Here is a 15,339-nt window from a genome sequence, read left to right as displayed (position 1 = left end):
CCCTAAGACACAACAGGCCAGCCACTGCCAATTCCGTTTCTGGATCAGATCTCCATTTGCTTACTGCATTGAACAGGCCATTTGCTGACTGCTTTCCAAGAAAGTCGTTAACTATCTAACTAAAAAGTCTGAATGCATTTGGCAGCATTCTGTGCCCACTGTTTACAATCCAGTGCCAAATCACAGGCAGAGCTGGCCTTTGGCAGTACTGGGAGGGAGAATCATCTCGTCTTTGGCTCCCCCACACACCTGGATTCTCTCGGAAACTCTTTACCCTCTCCAGGGTGCCTGCATGCCCCCTTCAGACAGCCTGAGCCCCATGTCCAGAGCCCGCCTCCTAGGGTCGCTTTACTGATCCCCGAGCCATCGAGCCATCACCGGCCTCCTTTCCCAGAGGTCTGAGGATGTTGGCAGACATTGTCTCACAGGCAATATAGCATAATGATTCAGAATTCAAGCTCTAGACTCCAATCCCAGCAGTAACACTAATCCCTGACTGGCTTTGACCAAGTATTTCAGCTATTTAAATAAGAGAATAATAATAGAACCTACCTGGGAGGGTTGAATGAGATTTCTAAAGCACATGGTGACATATGGCAGATATGCGTAGAAAACAGAATCAGAAAGGTTGGCTCGTGTTAGTGTTAGCCGCCCTGCGGAGGAGTGAACGCCGTTCTCCTGCTAGGAAGGGCGAGAAGTGGTAGGCACAGGGCACAGGGGGAGAGGTGGATCCTGAGGAGCACGGAAGCTGCCCTGGGATCTCTTTACAGCCTGCGTTCCTACCCACATATCCTGGCTCCAGGGTCTGAAGGCAGCAGCTCCTTCCTTGCTGAGATTTCAATATTCCAAACACTGGACTCTTGCCAGTGTTTCAAAGACTTTGAAGAACCAAGAGGCAAAGAAGAGCTTTCTCAGCAGCTTCCAGTCAATTCTGAAGAAATGCCTCTCATTTTTCCTCTACCAGAAAGGAATTTTCCCAGGGATGGAAAGCCAGGGCAGGGAGGCTCCAAAGAAGGAGATTTATCGCCATCTAGAGGCCTCAGGGCCACAGTGCAAGACACGTGTGACCCACGAGATGCTCTGACGGGAGTTTTTCCCTCCCAGGCGCCACAGTTCCCACGGGGCATGATGCTAGGGACTGACAGCCTGAAAGCCGTCCAAGAAGGGAGAGGGGGTTATTTAGACAAACGTCATTTAAAAAAATCAAAATGCACTCCTACTCTTTGTGTCTACCGCTTTGAAATGATTCATTTTTCTGAAGTCTGTTTAATTCTTAGTTTCTTGGAGATTTTTCTCTACTAGAGATTCTCATGGGTCCTTTTCTAGAGGTGGCATGGCCACAGTCTGCCTGGTGCTGGGGAGTGTGCTAACCTCCCAGGTTACACGCTCACTATCTCATGTGATGGCCCACAGAGTGGTTCTGTTTGGGTGGGAGCAGGGTTCAATCTGTGAGCCACGTGAAAGTGACATAGTGCACATAGTGGCATAGGTCAACCTCTTCCTCTTCAATTCATTCCCTAATCCGCTCTGCTCTGACATCCGCCCCAACTCTTTCCATGAAACTGCCCCTGCCAGTGTCGCCCCCTAACATCCTTTTCTGACTTTCCCTTCCTGGACCTATCCACCTCCTGGAGACTTTCTCCTCCTGCCTTTCTGAAGACTCCATACCTTCATTCGCAGACTCATTTTTCTCCGCCTACATCTTAAGTGTTAATGCCTCCTTAGATTCTGTCCCTGGCCTTATTTTTTTGGTCCTACTTTTGAACAGAGGTCCACAAAATTTATTAGGCATCAATCAGCTGGGGAATTTTTGAAAATGCACATGACCAGACCCATACTTTGGGGACATCTGGATTTCTGAAAGTTCCTCAGATGATTCTGATGTTCAGCAAAGGTTGAGAACCACTGCACTATTCCTAGGAAATTTTACTCATTGTCGTTGGTCACTGCCTCCACAACCACACGTATCGGGACAGTTCTAAATCTTACCATAACTGGTGTTTCACTGTCTCTTACCCGTTCCTGACAATGCAGACTCCCAGCCTCCAGTAAAGTTGGTACCAAACGCCTTTGGAGTTCCCTGGCAGTGACTCACACGTGCTCGTGACAAATCCGGTCCACAGTCCTACAGCTGCCGTGTGTCAACCTCAATTTCCACCTTCACCTCTTGTCCCCCTTGGCTGGATGTTGCATCCGTTGGGCATCCTGTTTCTGCTGGGCACCACAGTCTCCTCCCTCAGTCGAGGATGATGGGAGGCACCCACGCTGACGATGTTCTGTTACAGAGTGGGCAAAGCTGGTCATCTTCGGGTAAGTTCCCCCAAAAGTAGAGCCTGAAGCAAGGACTTGGGTACAGGTAATTTATTTAGGAGGTGCTCCACAAATTTAGAGTGAAAGAATGAGGGAGCGAGACAGGAAAAGAAGAGAAGAAAGTTTAAAGATGTGTTATCCAGGTCCCATTTCACGGCTGCAATTGCTTACGGGCCAACAAGGCTTCTACAGAATAAGAGAAAGCCCCAAGGCAGACATCAGACACGTGATGAGGTGAGTCTGAGTTCACCAGAGCCATCCACCAGAGGTAGGCAGTAGGAAGGTGACATGGGCACAAACGGCATCTGCCACACACTCTCACTCCCTCTTTATGTTTTTTATGTTACCATCTGTGGAAGGAGCCCCAAAGCAGTGACACTTAGGCCCCAATGTTGTTTCCAGAGAATCACTCTTTTCAGTTTTTCTTCATAGCTTCCAACACACGCCAACCCCTAAATATTCATTGAATTCAGACATGATTCGAATGTAGAGAACATCACACCACCCACTTCTTGTGAGCCAAAGCCACAGGCACCTGAGGCGTAGAGACATGGGGGCATGTCGGTGCACTGGCACGTCTGGAGGAGCTTCCTGAAGGCAAGGTCAGAGGGAAACCCTTGTTGGAATAAGAGTCTCCTACAGACTCCTCCAGCCCCGACAATTTTCCTGATGTGCCCTCATATGTCTGAACACCTGTGCTAGCAGCTTTATCACATCTCCAAGCCAGATTTCTGCCCTGAGCCCCATAAATCAAACTGCCTACTGGATGCCTCTACCAGGATGTCTCCGAAGCAGCTCAAACACAGCACAAATAAACCTGAACTCATCATCCGCCCTCTGGACCCCACTACGAGTCCTCTTTCCATTCCTGGATGTCCTGTCCCCATGAATGACACCTCCACGTGGTAGACCACAAGAGAAATCTGAAAATCAGCCCAGGTTCAACCTCTCCTTTTGCCAATTAATCACAAATCCATTCCAGTAACAGCGAAATTTGCCTCAAGTGAATTTGCCTAAAATTTGCTTGCCTGAAACCTATTTGGCTAATGATCAATTTCCTAAAGGTTTTTTTGCCTAAAATTCTGAATTAGGGGTTATAAATTAAGACTTTTATAATCACTTTGCCCCAAATACACTTTGAACCTAATTTTGTATTTTATGTAATTATGCATTAATTTTTCAGCATTTTACCACAATTATGATTATTTTATACATTTTTGCTTGACTTTTTCTATTTCACTTCACATTTTTACACTTCAAGTATCTTTTGAAATATGCTGTTTCCAGCAATCAATACCTGTAAAATCTGCAGCATTTCAAAAAGAATTTATTTGTCAAATTCACCCATTTATATTTTTTCTTGCTTCTTTTTGTCTTTTATTTGTTTTTCATGATATAGTTTATGCATGTATTAACCTAATAGCATATCTAGTAGGATGTGGCAGCAAGAATCAAGAAGTATGAAAAAATGTGTGGAAAGAAGTGTCCACAAAGATTCGTACACAAATGTTTATAGCAACATTATTGAAAACGCTTTCCAGCCTCAAACTAGAAATAACCCAAATACCCATCAATTGATAAGTGGAATACAATTTAGCAATAAAAAGGAATGAAATACTAATACCCACAACAACATGGATGAATCTCAAAAGCATGAAGAGCAAAAGAAGTCAGAAGAAAAAACTACGTACGATATGATTCTATCTATATAAAATTCTAGAAAACTGTAGTGACACAAAGCAGATCAATGGTTGCCTAGAGCCAGCGGTTGAGAGAGGGACTGACTGCAAAGGTCAGTATTAGGAAATTGGGACGCAGAGAAGTGAGGTTACTTGTCCGTTTCCATTCAGCCAGAAAGTGGGCTGTTTTCACAAATCGTGCTGCATCTCCGATCACAAGTTTCATAGCATCTGTTTCATTCTGGTTCACATCTTCCTAAGATACATCAACTTGCTTGGATCTAAGACAGTGTTTCTCCAACTTTTTTTTTTATTATTGCCCCCTTAAGAAGTCTTTTTAGAAACTTTTTTCCTAGTTGCCACACTCCCCTCATGATATTCTGTATCTGCTTCCGTAATGTAGCCCCTTGGGAGGTCATAAACCATTGTAATATGAGTTTTTTGCCCCCCACAAACCAATCTGCACTCCCTTGGAGGCAGTAACACCTTTATTGAGAAGGATAGTCTAGAAGATACCCATTTGATGCAGAATTATGAAACATCTGATGTCATTATTAGCACATTCACAGACGATCCACGTTTATGTGATAGCGTCATTGGGCCAAATGCATCAATTTGGTGTTGATGTCTTTTGTCTCAATCACAAAGAGGCAGAGTTTCAGAATCATCCACTCCCTGGGGTGTGCATATTTCAAACATGTAACCCCCACGCACTGTCTACACCCTTCAGATTAGAATGAATTGTTTTACACCATAAACTCCAAGTGGAGATACTTTTGAGCCAGAGTAGTCTAGTGGTTACTGTCATTTTGTTACTGAACCTGAAATGAGTACACTCACCCATTGTGCAGCAAGCCAATCTCTGACACTGGGTGTGGTGGAAGAAAGTAGGAATTTTATTTTTGCACAGCGCTGAGCAAGGAGAGAGGGCAGCTAACACTGAAATCCCAAACTCCCCAAAAAGCTAAAAGGAAGGGTTTTTATTTGGGATTTTAGGTAGGGGAGGGGGAGCATATGGCCTTGCTGGTCAGAGCTTTCCCATCAGCCTGTCTTTGGCCTTGAGACTCTTGCAGAGAGGAGGAAGCCTGTGACCTTGCTGGTCAGCAGCTTTCCCACTAGCCTGTATCTCTTTGCAGGGAGGAGACAATCCAGGTGCTTGTCCTTGACGGTGTCGTCTCCATGGATGATAGAGGATTCTGGAGGCAGGAAGCCAGAGAGTAAGCAGGGAATGAGTGTTTTGGTTTTAACCCCATATATGCTGGGTTTAATGTGGGGAAACTGATATCAGGGTCAATATCAATTTGTGTCCTCCCAGGACTTTTCCAATCCTCCCTTTTCCAGCAAAGATAGCAACCCCACCTGCCTTTGGGGAACTCTCTTCCCGGACTCCAAATGGTTCATGTCAGGCTGCCAATCACGTGAACCACCTCCCACTGCTTTCAGCGTGTCTGAGGCATGTGACCTACACTGGCCAGTCACAAATCTTTAAACCATGGTCACAATGATTGGTCCCAGGGGTGGGCACATGATGACAGCTAAACCAATCAGAATCTTTACCTGAGTTTTAAAATACGATCACTGAGAGAAAGACATTTCTCTATCTTATACCAAGAATTCTAAGGCTGTACCCTCAGAAGAGACCTAGCTAAAAATAAGGCTTTGTGCAAACTTTTGAAATATGTCTCACAGATGCATCCTACCCAGCCCACCTCCAACCCTCTCTCTAGGTATACAGCGGTAACCCTATGACTACCACAGACAGACAGACACACACACACATCATTATAAGAGGTGAAGGAATATTTAACGAAAGAATTTTCACCAAAATATAAATGGTGCAATGAATTATCCACTTGTAACAAAGAGGGCTAGTTAAGGAGATGATACTTAACCTAAAAGAACGAATCTCTCTAATGGTGGAATTTCAAAGCCTGTATCATTTGGCTAAAGAAACTGTCCTGAGGCAGAGAATCCTTCTTGGTGCCTCCCAAATCACACCACATGAATAATTAGTTGTTAAATTTATAAAGTTGGCCTTGCTTTAAGCTCCTGGACAAAGGACGCTGTCTAAGTGTAAAACCAATCATTCATCTGAATTTCAAGGGAGAGTTTCTAGCTTCAAATTCTTTATATAATTTACTCCTCTCCATCCTGTACGTGTCAAGAGCCTCAGCTCATCATTTCACACTTCCTACTTAGAGAAACCATTTACTAAGTCTTTTCGTTCTTCTTAGGCCAGAAATCGCTGGTGAAGAATAGAATATGTTGGAGGAGACTTTAGATGCTTTGTCTAAACAGGCGTTTAAAATCATTTATTGTCCTTCCTGAAAATGATAAAATTCCAGTTGCCCCACACACAGGGAATTTCCCATGGACAGATATAAGAGGTCAGACTCTAAAAGAAATTAGAGTGGGCTGTATTGGTCAGAGAGCCTTGTTATGCTTAAGGCTTGCCACGTACACATGCATGCGCGCGCACACACACACACACAAACACACACACCCTGCTGTTGCCATAATGGACTAAGACTACATACTCCTCCAGCTGACTAACAACAGAGCAGTGCTGCAAACCCATTCAGCTGATTGGCTGAGGAGACCCTGGGACCGCTTACAAGTATGGTAGAGGTGGTAACAGCCGATAGGTAAAGGGCAGTGCTTGAAAGGGTCAATCACGTACCATCATAGCTTCATGACCACTTACAAGGATTCTGCTCTACAAGGCCTGATGAGACTATTCTGCCAGTAATTATGGGTCTGTTTTGGTGCCTGAACTTGACTGAACAAAGCTGTCCATATCTCCAGAGACAGGCAACCTGGAGCTCACAACAGGTGTGTAGCTGATTCAGCTGGGACTATCAATGAAACAAGCCTCCCTGACAACAGAGCACCTGGCTTTACTGAACCCCCTGAAATACACACTTGAGACACCCGTGTATCCTTCCAGTAAGCGCCCATGTTAGTCAAAGTTCAATCAGTTTTTATCTTTCTGTTTTAGAAATTTAGCTAAGATTACAAACGGACACATGGGCCTAATGTGAATGAGCCTAGAATCCTAAAAGAAATGTGATATAATCTGTCCCACTGCCAGCCAATCAACCAACAAATATTTATTCCGAGCCTACATCATACGAAGAAATATAAACTAGTCTCTGCCCTTAAGAGAACTTCTGTTTAACTGTGGAAATAAGATGTATACAAATTAACATGGCTGTTTTCTGTTGAGTGTCAAATTAGTGGGCCAGCTTCAGATAAGATGAGAGTAGCAATAATGGCTACTACTGGTAGAGTGTATTTATGCCCGAGTTTGCAACTAGTTATTTCATATACATGATCCCACTTAATCTGCACCACAACCCTAAGAGGCTGTACTACTATCTCCTTCTCATAAAGGAGGAATCCCATCTCCTCTTCCTCAAAAAAGTTTCTTCCTTACATCCTGCAAGTCCTCTGAAAGCATCTCAATTGAGCTCTCTTAACTAGTCGTGTTGACTCTTTCATGAGGTTTGCTATTTTCCTCCTTTTCTATCCCAGCTCTTGAGTACTCTCTCTTGCACTGCAAATTGCCACTATTCTATTGCTGTGCAACAAACCACCCACATTTTCATGGCTTAAAACATCAGGAATTTATTACTTCCATTGATCCATGGTTTGGCCACATGGTTCTTCTTCTGCACATGGTGTCATCTGGGATACTAGGATGGCCTGGTCCAAAATGGTCTCACTCATGGCTGGCAACTGGTGCTGGCTGTCAGCCAGGAGCCTTGGTTCCTCCTCTCCACGTGGCTGCTTGGGCTTTCTCAAAGCATGGGGATTCGATTCCAAGAAGAAGTGTTCAAGCAGTGAAATTTGATGTTGCAGATCTCCTTAAGTCCAACCTCTGAAATTACACAGCATTGTTTCTGTCTCATTCCATTTATCAAGGAAAGTCACAAGACAATGCAGATTCAAGGGAATGGGAAATAAACTTTACCTCTTGGAATGGGTGGCAAAAAATCTGAGGTTTTCTTTAATTCCCTGCAGCCACCAAAACCACTACCACCAAAACTTGTAAAAGGTGCCATCATTGCTGCAGAAGCCTAATATCACTTTGTCCAAGGGACACAATACCTTATGTTGATTGTGCTAATGTCTATGCTGAAATTGCCATCTCCCATTGCTGCTATTACCAACAATGCTATTACCCATTACTGGAGAATTACTATAAAGTCACAGACACCACTCCTCATTACTGGCAGCACTGCTCAAACCAGTGGTACCCTATATCTGGTGTCCTCATTGTCCAAACAATATTTTTATGAAACTGCTTTGGGCATTTTATTCATAGCCCCCAGTGACAGCCACCTCAGGCCTCAGGTTTGTGGAAGGGCAGTGGTCCAGGGTCCGGGGGTGCTAAGGAGCACAGCCTCAGGCCTGAGAGTCTAACATAGTGCTATACTCGGAATCAGCTCTCTCCTTGGCTCCTGGGCACTGCTTGAACCAAACCTGGCCAACTCATTTCTAACTTCTTTTGAGATGAGTTCTGACTCAGAATCTCATGCAACTGACTCCCGAGAGGCTGCTAGCTTTTCTTCCAGAAATGACTGAGTTATAGCATGTGCTGTATCTAAACCCAAGTTAAGACTCCTGCTACATATGGAGGTAGAGGGAGGTCAGTGACTTGAAATTATACGAAAATGTAAATGAAAATCCAAAATTCTTGCCCAGAGCAGTGAACACCAGGGATTTTTAATTGTCATTTATAAACAAGACCAGAAAGGAAAGACCAATACGAGGGCTGACTGACAAGAGTGAACACATGCTACATGCCAGGCCTTGACATTGCCAAATATTTGGAATACATTACCTAATGTCATCCTCACAACAAACCTACAAGGTAGATGATAATGCTCCCATTTTACAGATGAGCTCATTTAGACTTAAGAAGTTAAGTCAGTTGCCCGAAGTTGCATGTATACTGGGTGCTGAGCCAGGATTCCCTCCCAGGCCTACCCGATTCCCAAAGCATAGCCCGTTAGTCCTTTGCATACAATACTATTCTGTCTCCCTAGGATGCTTCGCACCCCCACTGCCTGACTCCAAGACCTTTACTCAGTCCACTCAGTGGACTCAGTGTTTGCTGATGGTGGAAGAATTTCCCCGTTATGCCTGAAGCCAGCTTGATGAGTTTAACACTGTCTCATCAAGGTCCTCCACAGGAACAGCCAGTGCCAACCATGAACCTCCCCAGCTTTCAAGACGTTTTTCAATGAGAGAATAGAATTTTGATTTTCTTTTCAGTTGGAAACCTTAGTAAGGAAAGCTAAAAGGACATCATGCTAACCGACAAAATTCCAGCTCCCTATGGTGGTAAATATACACAGTATTCTTAGCTGGGAAGTCACTGTCAATTTACCTCTCCATTTGTCAGCCAAAATAATGAACCCACAGAGTAAAATGGCTTTCTGAAAAAGTCAGATTTTCCCCTTGCTCACAGAAAAGATCAAAGCCAAGTGAATAACAACGCTAATGTCTGACTCCTGGAGTGGGACTTGGTTCACATCTTCCCCTGAACTCACGCTTCACATTGTTTCCAGTACCTAATTGGTCTAAGACTTCCTCACTTTTCTAATAGGCAAAGAGAGTAAAGAGTTTTCTAGAGAAAAATTATGTGCCCTCTGAATGACTATAATTTGGCAACAAATATTTCTAATTCTTTCCTAATCCTTGAAATATGAAGTATTTGAGTGAGAACTACAATGAGATATATGTGAGAAAAGCATGGGGAACTGTATTTTACAGGTAGTAAAAGAAGATCCCCAGAGAAATTGAGTGATTTATGTAATATTATAGAGAGAGCTGTCAACACCCAGCTTTGTGATTACTTCCTTGAAAATTACGCTGCTCACAAACCAGCATCCTACCAGGATCCTAACTCAGTCTCGTCAGGATATCTGAATAGACCAAACCATCGATATCCATTCAGAAGTTTAAATGGAAGCATTTTGCTGTCAGAATATTAATCCTAACATGATTCATCTACTCTCTATCAGGTGTAGCACCAATTTCTGTCTTGTTTCCAGGTTTAATCCATCACCAACTGTCATCCAAAGCATTTTTTTTCAGTGCAGTTACTTCAAAAACAAGTTGAAGAGAGTTTCACTAACCAATATAAGCTTTCATCTAATATTTTAGCTAATCCTGCAGATATAGACCAGAAAAAACAGTTAATTCTAAGTAGAGACAGAATCTAATCTTAATTCCATTAAGATAAAGGCAAATGAGCTAGCTATTCTGCCCTGCCAAAGAAATATTTCGCTTGAGAATTCTACAGGCTTAAGCTATCCCACTAGAAGATCCCAGTGGATGGATGAACTTCCTGAGCATTTTTTTGGGTGATCCAGACTCTACTAAAATTTCACCGTTATCAGCAAACTGCATGTATGTGAAAACCTGTGCAACCACGTGGCGTAATTTCTTTTGTCTTTTGCAACAGCACACCAAATACAGAGAGACAAGCATCTCCACATATTTTTCCAGACACTACAGAGGTGTCACTCACCAATGATGACCATGCCTCCCTAGTGTCCTGCTGCCAATCAAGAACCACGTGGTTGCCAAGCAGACCTCAAGGTGAGAGAAGCCACTCCCTTGTTTTCACTTAACACGCTAGATCAACGTCCTGCCCAAATTCAGTGCTTGAAACAGATCTAATAGGAAGCAATGGGAATGTAGCCACTGAAAGAAAAGAAAAATATGGACAATCCCAAATGGTGAATAATTCCAAGTCCAAATCTCAAATTTTCAGTCTAAGTGAAAGATAAAAGAGGGAGAGAGAGAGAGAGAAAATAACCTAAAAAAGTAAGGGAAGATGATAAATACTCTCCTGTCTTCTGATTTAACAACTCTATTTTCTCTCTATAGTTCTCTCAACAGAGCAATCAAAATGTGATAACAATTTTATTTTTTATGTGTGAGCACTGACTGTGTGCCAGCTGTTATATAAGCACTTTATAAATACAATTTCTCGTAATCTTCACAGCTCAGTAAAGTAAATTCTAGGATTATGCTCCGTTTTACTGATGAGAAAAACAGAAGTTCGGAGGAGTTAACTGACTTATCCGAGGTTCCGCAGGGAATAAATTGCATGCTGAACTACACAATACGAGAAATATAAACTGTATTTTTCATCATCTAGGATAATAGTTCCTGACCCCGGCCACACTTAGAATAACTGGGAACTTTAATTCTAAAATACAAATGCCTGGGTCCTCTTCTAGAAATTCTGATTTAATTGATCAGGGTAGGACCAGGGCAATTTTGTTTTGTTTTATTTTGGTTTCAGTTTCCCCGGGTGACTCTAATGTGTAGCCAGAGTTGAGAACCACGGAACTATGTCTAATAGAATATGTCAGTGGTTCTCAAACTTTAGCAGGCATCAAAATCACAAGAATCACCCTGAGTTTCCGATTCTGTCGGTCTGGGTGGGACCTGAGAGTCTGCGTTTCTAACAAGTTTTTAGGTGAGACTGATGCTGCTGGGATGACACTTTGAAAGTCACTCCTGTATGGAAAGACTGAGTATGGCAGAACCTGGCTAGATGTTCACCAAACCTGTTCTTTCTTCCTGGATACACAGCTAAACTACATTTCCCAGCCTCTTTTGCATCTAGATGGGGCCATATGTTTAATTCTCACCAATACATATGAGCGGAGGTGATTTGTCACTTTGGGTCTGCGGCACTTGAGAGCAAGTGTGCCTTTTCCATACTGTCTCTCTCTTTCCTTGTCTGCTGGCTAGATGCAGAGGATCCAGTCTTTGAGACCCTATAAGACAGTGGAAACACTGAATCTCTAAATGACTGCATGCAACACATGACCTCATTCCCAAGAACCCACATAGACTACGATGTGAGTAAATAATAAACCTTTATTGTTTCTCATAAGCCACTAAGCTTTAAGAGTTGTTTTTTTGGCAGTGATAGCCCTGTCCAGATGAAAACACTGCACTAATACAACTGTGACCTTTTAGGCAAGCCATATGACATCTCTGAGCCTCAGTTTTGTCATCTATAGATGAGAAATTGACTAAAATGAGCCTAAGATCTGTTCCATTTCTGACATTCTATGATTCTATGAAAATATTAATAATTCCTAAGTGGAAACAATTCTAAGTACGAAGAGAAATGAGAATCTCTGTTTCATTCAACATTGTTTAGGGCATAGTTAGGATACAGGAGAGCATAGTCCTGTTCCTTGCACACCTAAAGGTCAAGCTAGGGAAACATAATTAAAGCACACGATGCCACAATAAGCAAAACAAGACAACTATAAGCCTGCTTTCTGCCTAAAGTCAAAATCTGGTAAGAGCCAAGATTCCAATAAATTCTTGACATGCCCTTATGACAACTCGATGCCTCTGGAGATAGAATAAGCAATGGAAGCAGACTATTCGGCTTAAATCTGACCGACAAATATAAAATAGACAATGAGAGCTACTCTGGACTTACTTCTGGACGTCAAGAAGTGGCTGACGATGGGGAAGTGAGTGTAATTTTGGTTCAAAATTACAAGTTCACAATGAGAGGGGGAAATGCTGAGCATAGTACAAGTACCCTTAATCACTGGATTCTGAGTTTTTAAGTGTCCTTCCATTTTTAATGAAAAAATTTCCATTGGCTACTCATAGTATGATTTTCCAGACTTTTAAATGAATGTAGATATTATTAATAACAGAAGCTCTTACATATTTTTAAAGGGATAGTAGATAGATAAGTAGAATATGATAGATGAGATGAGAAGAGATGAGATGAGATGATATACAAAAAGCCTATCCTTGTGCTTGTGTAAGTATTCAAAGGCATCTTTTACGAGGATAAATGCCACGTTAACAAATTTTCTTACCAAATCCTTCTCCTTGCCAATTTAGCATTTATTTTGTCCTTAAAACCAAAAAGGATGGCTGAATATACAAATAAATCACTTCTGGAAGTACCTAACAGAGCAAAATTGAAACTGACTTTTAAGACAAAAAGTAATAGCTAATATTTCTTTCCTCAAGCTGGTACCAAAACAGGGTAGATTCTGTGGGAAAGTTAATCAGAATTGCAAAGAACAGTGATCATAGACAATTTAATAAAATGCCTCACAGCTTAGGCTGACAGCTCAGTATGAGAACAGCAATTAATTTTAGGCTAACACACATACAGAAAAAGAAAAAAAAGCTAAAATATATTTTTACAGAGAGAAAAAATGTAGTATTCTCAGCAAACATTTGTTGAGTAGCTACCACTGTGCTAGGGCAGACCAGGAAAACTCAGTCCTGACCTTCAGGTGGTTCACAATCTCCCAGGCCAAAGAGAGTCGATACAATGAACTACTCTCCAGGCCATCATCATTGCTTGTCGGGGGGACTACAACATGCATATGCCTCCCATCTTGCTCCCTTCCAATTCATTCTCCACCCTGAATAAGAGTAATTTTCCTAAAACCTGTCACACATCTTTTTAAAATCTTTCAGTGGCTTTCCACGGACCTGAGAACTGTGGCCAAAAGGATTTACATAGCAGATGAAACCCCTCACCATCTGGTCCTCCTGACCCTCTCCACTCCCATTGTCACTCTTCAGCATATTGTTCTTACTCCTTTCAGTTCCACAAACATGTTGATCTCTGTTAGATCTGGCCCACAGAGAAGCAGATCCAAGATGGGAGTATGTATGCCAGAGATTTATTGGGGAAATGACCGTGAAGGATAATGGAGAGGAAGCTGGAGTCAGCAGGGAGAGATGCAGACTGCAGCACAGCTCTAACACCTCTGAAAGGATAGGGAGAAGGAAAGAGGACTAGGTAGGAAGAGCTTCAGCCTGCAGGACAATTCTGAGGAAGTCTCAGCCAGGCTGACGGGGAGGCCTCAAGGCAAAGTTGGCCCTTAGAGGAATCCCACATCCCACAGGGATGAGCCTGCACCACTAGTCCCAGTGGACTCGGTGACTGGCTGGGATCAGCCCAGAGGATGTGCCTTGGTGTAAACTCAGTTACAGATCAGAGATGGGACAGTAGGCCACCAGTCAACTATGCTCCCCTCCACAGCAGGAGATAAAGTGGTGCATTTTCATGGCCACCAAAGTATACATATTACACCTGCCAGATCTACTTGTCCATGCAAGTTTGAGGAGCAGCTCCTCTATGGTTCCCAGGGACCTCCCTTCCTAAGGGGAAACTGAAATGGCAGATTAGAGAGATCAGTTACAGCTGCCATCACTGCAGTTGATCTCAGGACCACAATTAATAGTCATTCTTGCCCTCCTTCTCTACCCACTTTATGTTCTCCTCACCCTTAGCTGGCTTACCTGGCAGCAGGGAGAACCTTCAGACCATGATGCAGGTCTGGTATCTGTGAAAGAACGGGTAGGGAGGATTAGGTATAAAATACTCAGACTGCAGTGCATTTCCAAGAAGTTCTCGGCCGGTTCTCCGGGAAGTCTTTGAGGCAAAGTTGTCCACAAGAGGAGTCGTGTGTCCTGTAGGCATGGCCTGCATTAGTAGCCGCACTGTGCTCAGTCAATCACTGACCAGACGTCTTTTGGGGAAGTGTGATTTTAGTGTGAACACAATGATGGATCCAGAAGAACAGCTGAGGCTATCAGCCAACTCTGTTTGCCGCAGCAGATCTGAGAGGCGCATTTTCATTGCTACCGTATCAGATTGTCAAATCAGATGCACAAGAATCAGAGACCTTACTGAACATCAACACCACTAATTTCAAGCAGACAACTAATCATAAGACACGGGCAAAGCAAGAGAGATGTGGGACCTTCAACTCAGCTTCTGACATCTTTTCTTACAACATTAGAAAATTATGACATTATAAAATTACAACATTAGAAAATCTGGCACAGATTTAACATATAAGGCCTCGAAACTATGGATGCAACCACTTCATTTACAGGTCTGCTGCTAATTCTTTCTTCCCCCTAAGCAATTCTATGTGCCTGACACATACTTCTCTTCCATATTCTAGCCACCTCCTTACTCTGATTTCAATTTAAACATCACTTCCTTCTATGACTCCCCAAACTAGGTTATTTATTTTTGCTATGTGCTACAATAGCCATACTTTATTTCCTCTACAATGGAATACACCATCTTTTATAATAATTGTTTGTATTGTTTGTCTGTCTTCTTCCCTAGACAAGAGAGAGGGAGAGAGAAGGTTAGAGACAGTATTGGGTATACCCGATGACTATCACATTAGTGGCATAGTGTTAGGATTTAGTAAATATTTCCTGAATGAATGATGGGCTAAGTTTGATGGGGGCACACAGGAAGAAGCTATTGATTATATGTAGGAGGGAAATGGGAGTAAGTATC

The 15,339-nt window shown here is 42.8% G+C and overlaps 2 long non-coding RNA genes across 5 annotated transcripts in view; both read right to left on the bottom strand.

Moving 5' to 3' along the window:
* Positions 1 to 984, bottom strand: part of LOC123279835 (uncharacterized) — a 346,739-nt gene extending 345,755 nt beyond the window's left edge. Inside the window, exon 1 of the long non-coding RNA XR_006518141.2 lies at positions 553 to 984. This is a non-coding gene — a long non-coding RNA (uncharacterized lncRNA). The remainder of the gene's footprint in view (positions 1 to 552) is intronic.
* A 3,478-nt stretch (positions 985 to 4,462) lies between these two features.
* Positions 4,463 to 15,339, bottom strand: part of LOC106826184 (uncharacterized) — a 144,082-nt gene continuing 133,205 nt past the window's right edge. For all 4 annotated transcript variants that reach the window (XR_001396829.3, XR_011495279.1, XR_011495280.1 and 1 more), the window contains 2 exons: positions 7,624 to 7,869; positions 4,463 to 5,185 (listed from right to left, as the gene is read on the bottom strand). This is a non-coding gene — a long non-coding RNA (uncharacterized lncRNA). The remainder of the gene's footprint in view (positions 5,186 to 7,623; positions 7,870 to 15,339) is intronic.

Source organism: Equus asinus, chromosome 2 (assembly GCF_041296235.1).
Source record: "Equus asinus isolate D_3611 breed Donkey chromosome 2, EquAss-T2T_v2, whole genome shotgun sequence".
In the NCBI taxonomy this organism is placed as follows: domain Eukaryota; kingdom Metazoa; phylum Chordata; class Mammalia; order Perissodactyla; family Equidae; genus Equus; species Equus asinus.
The sequence above is the reverse complement of the archived record's forward strand: the minus strand, read 5'-3'. Positions and strand labels throughout refer to the sequence as shown.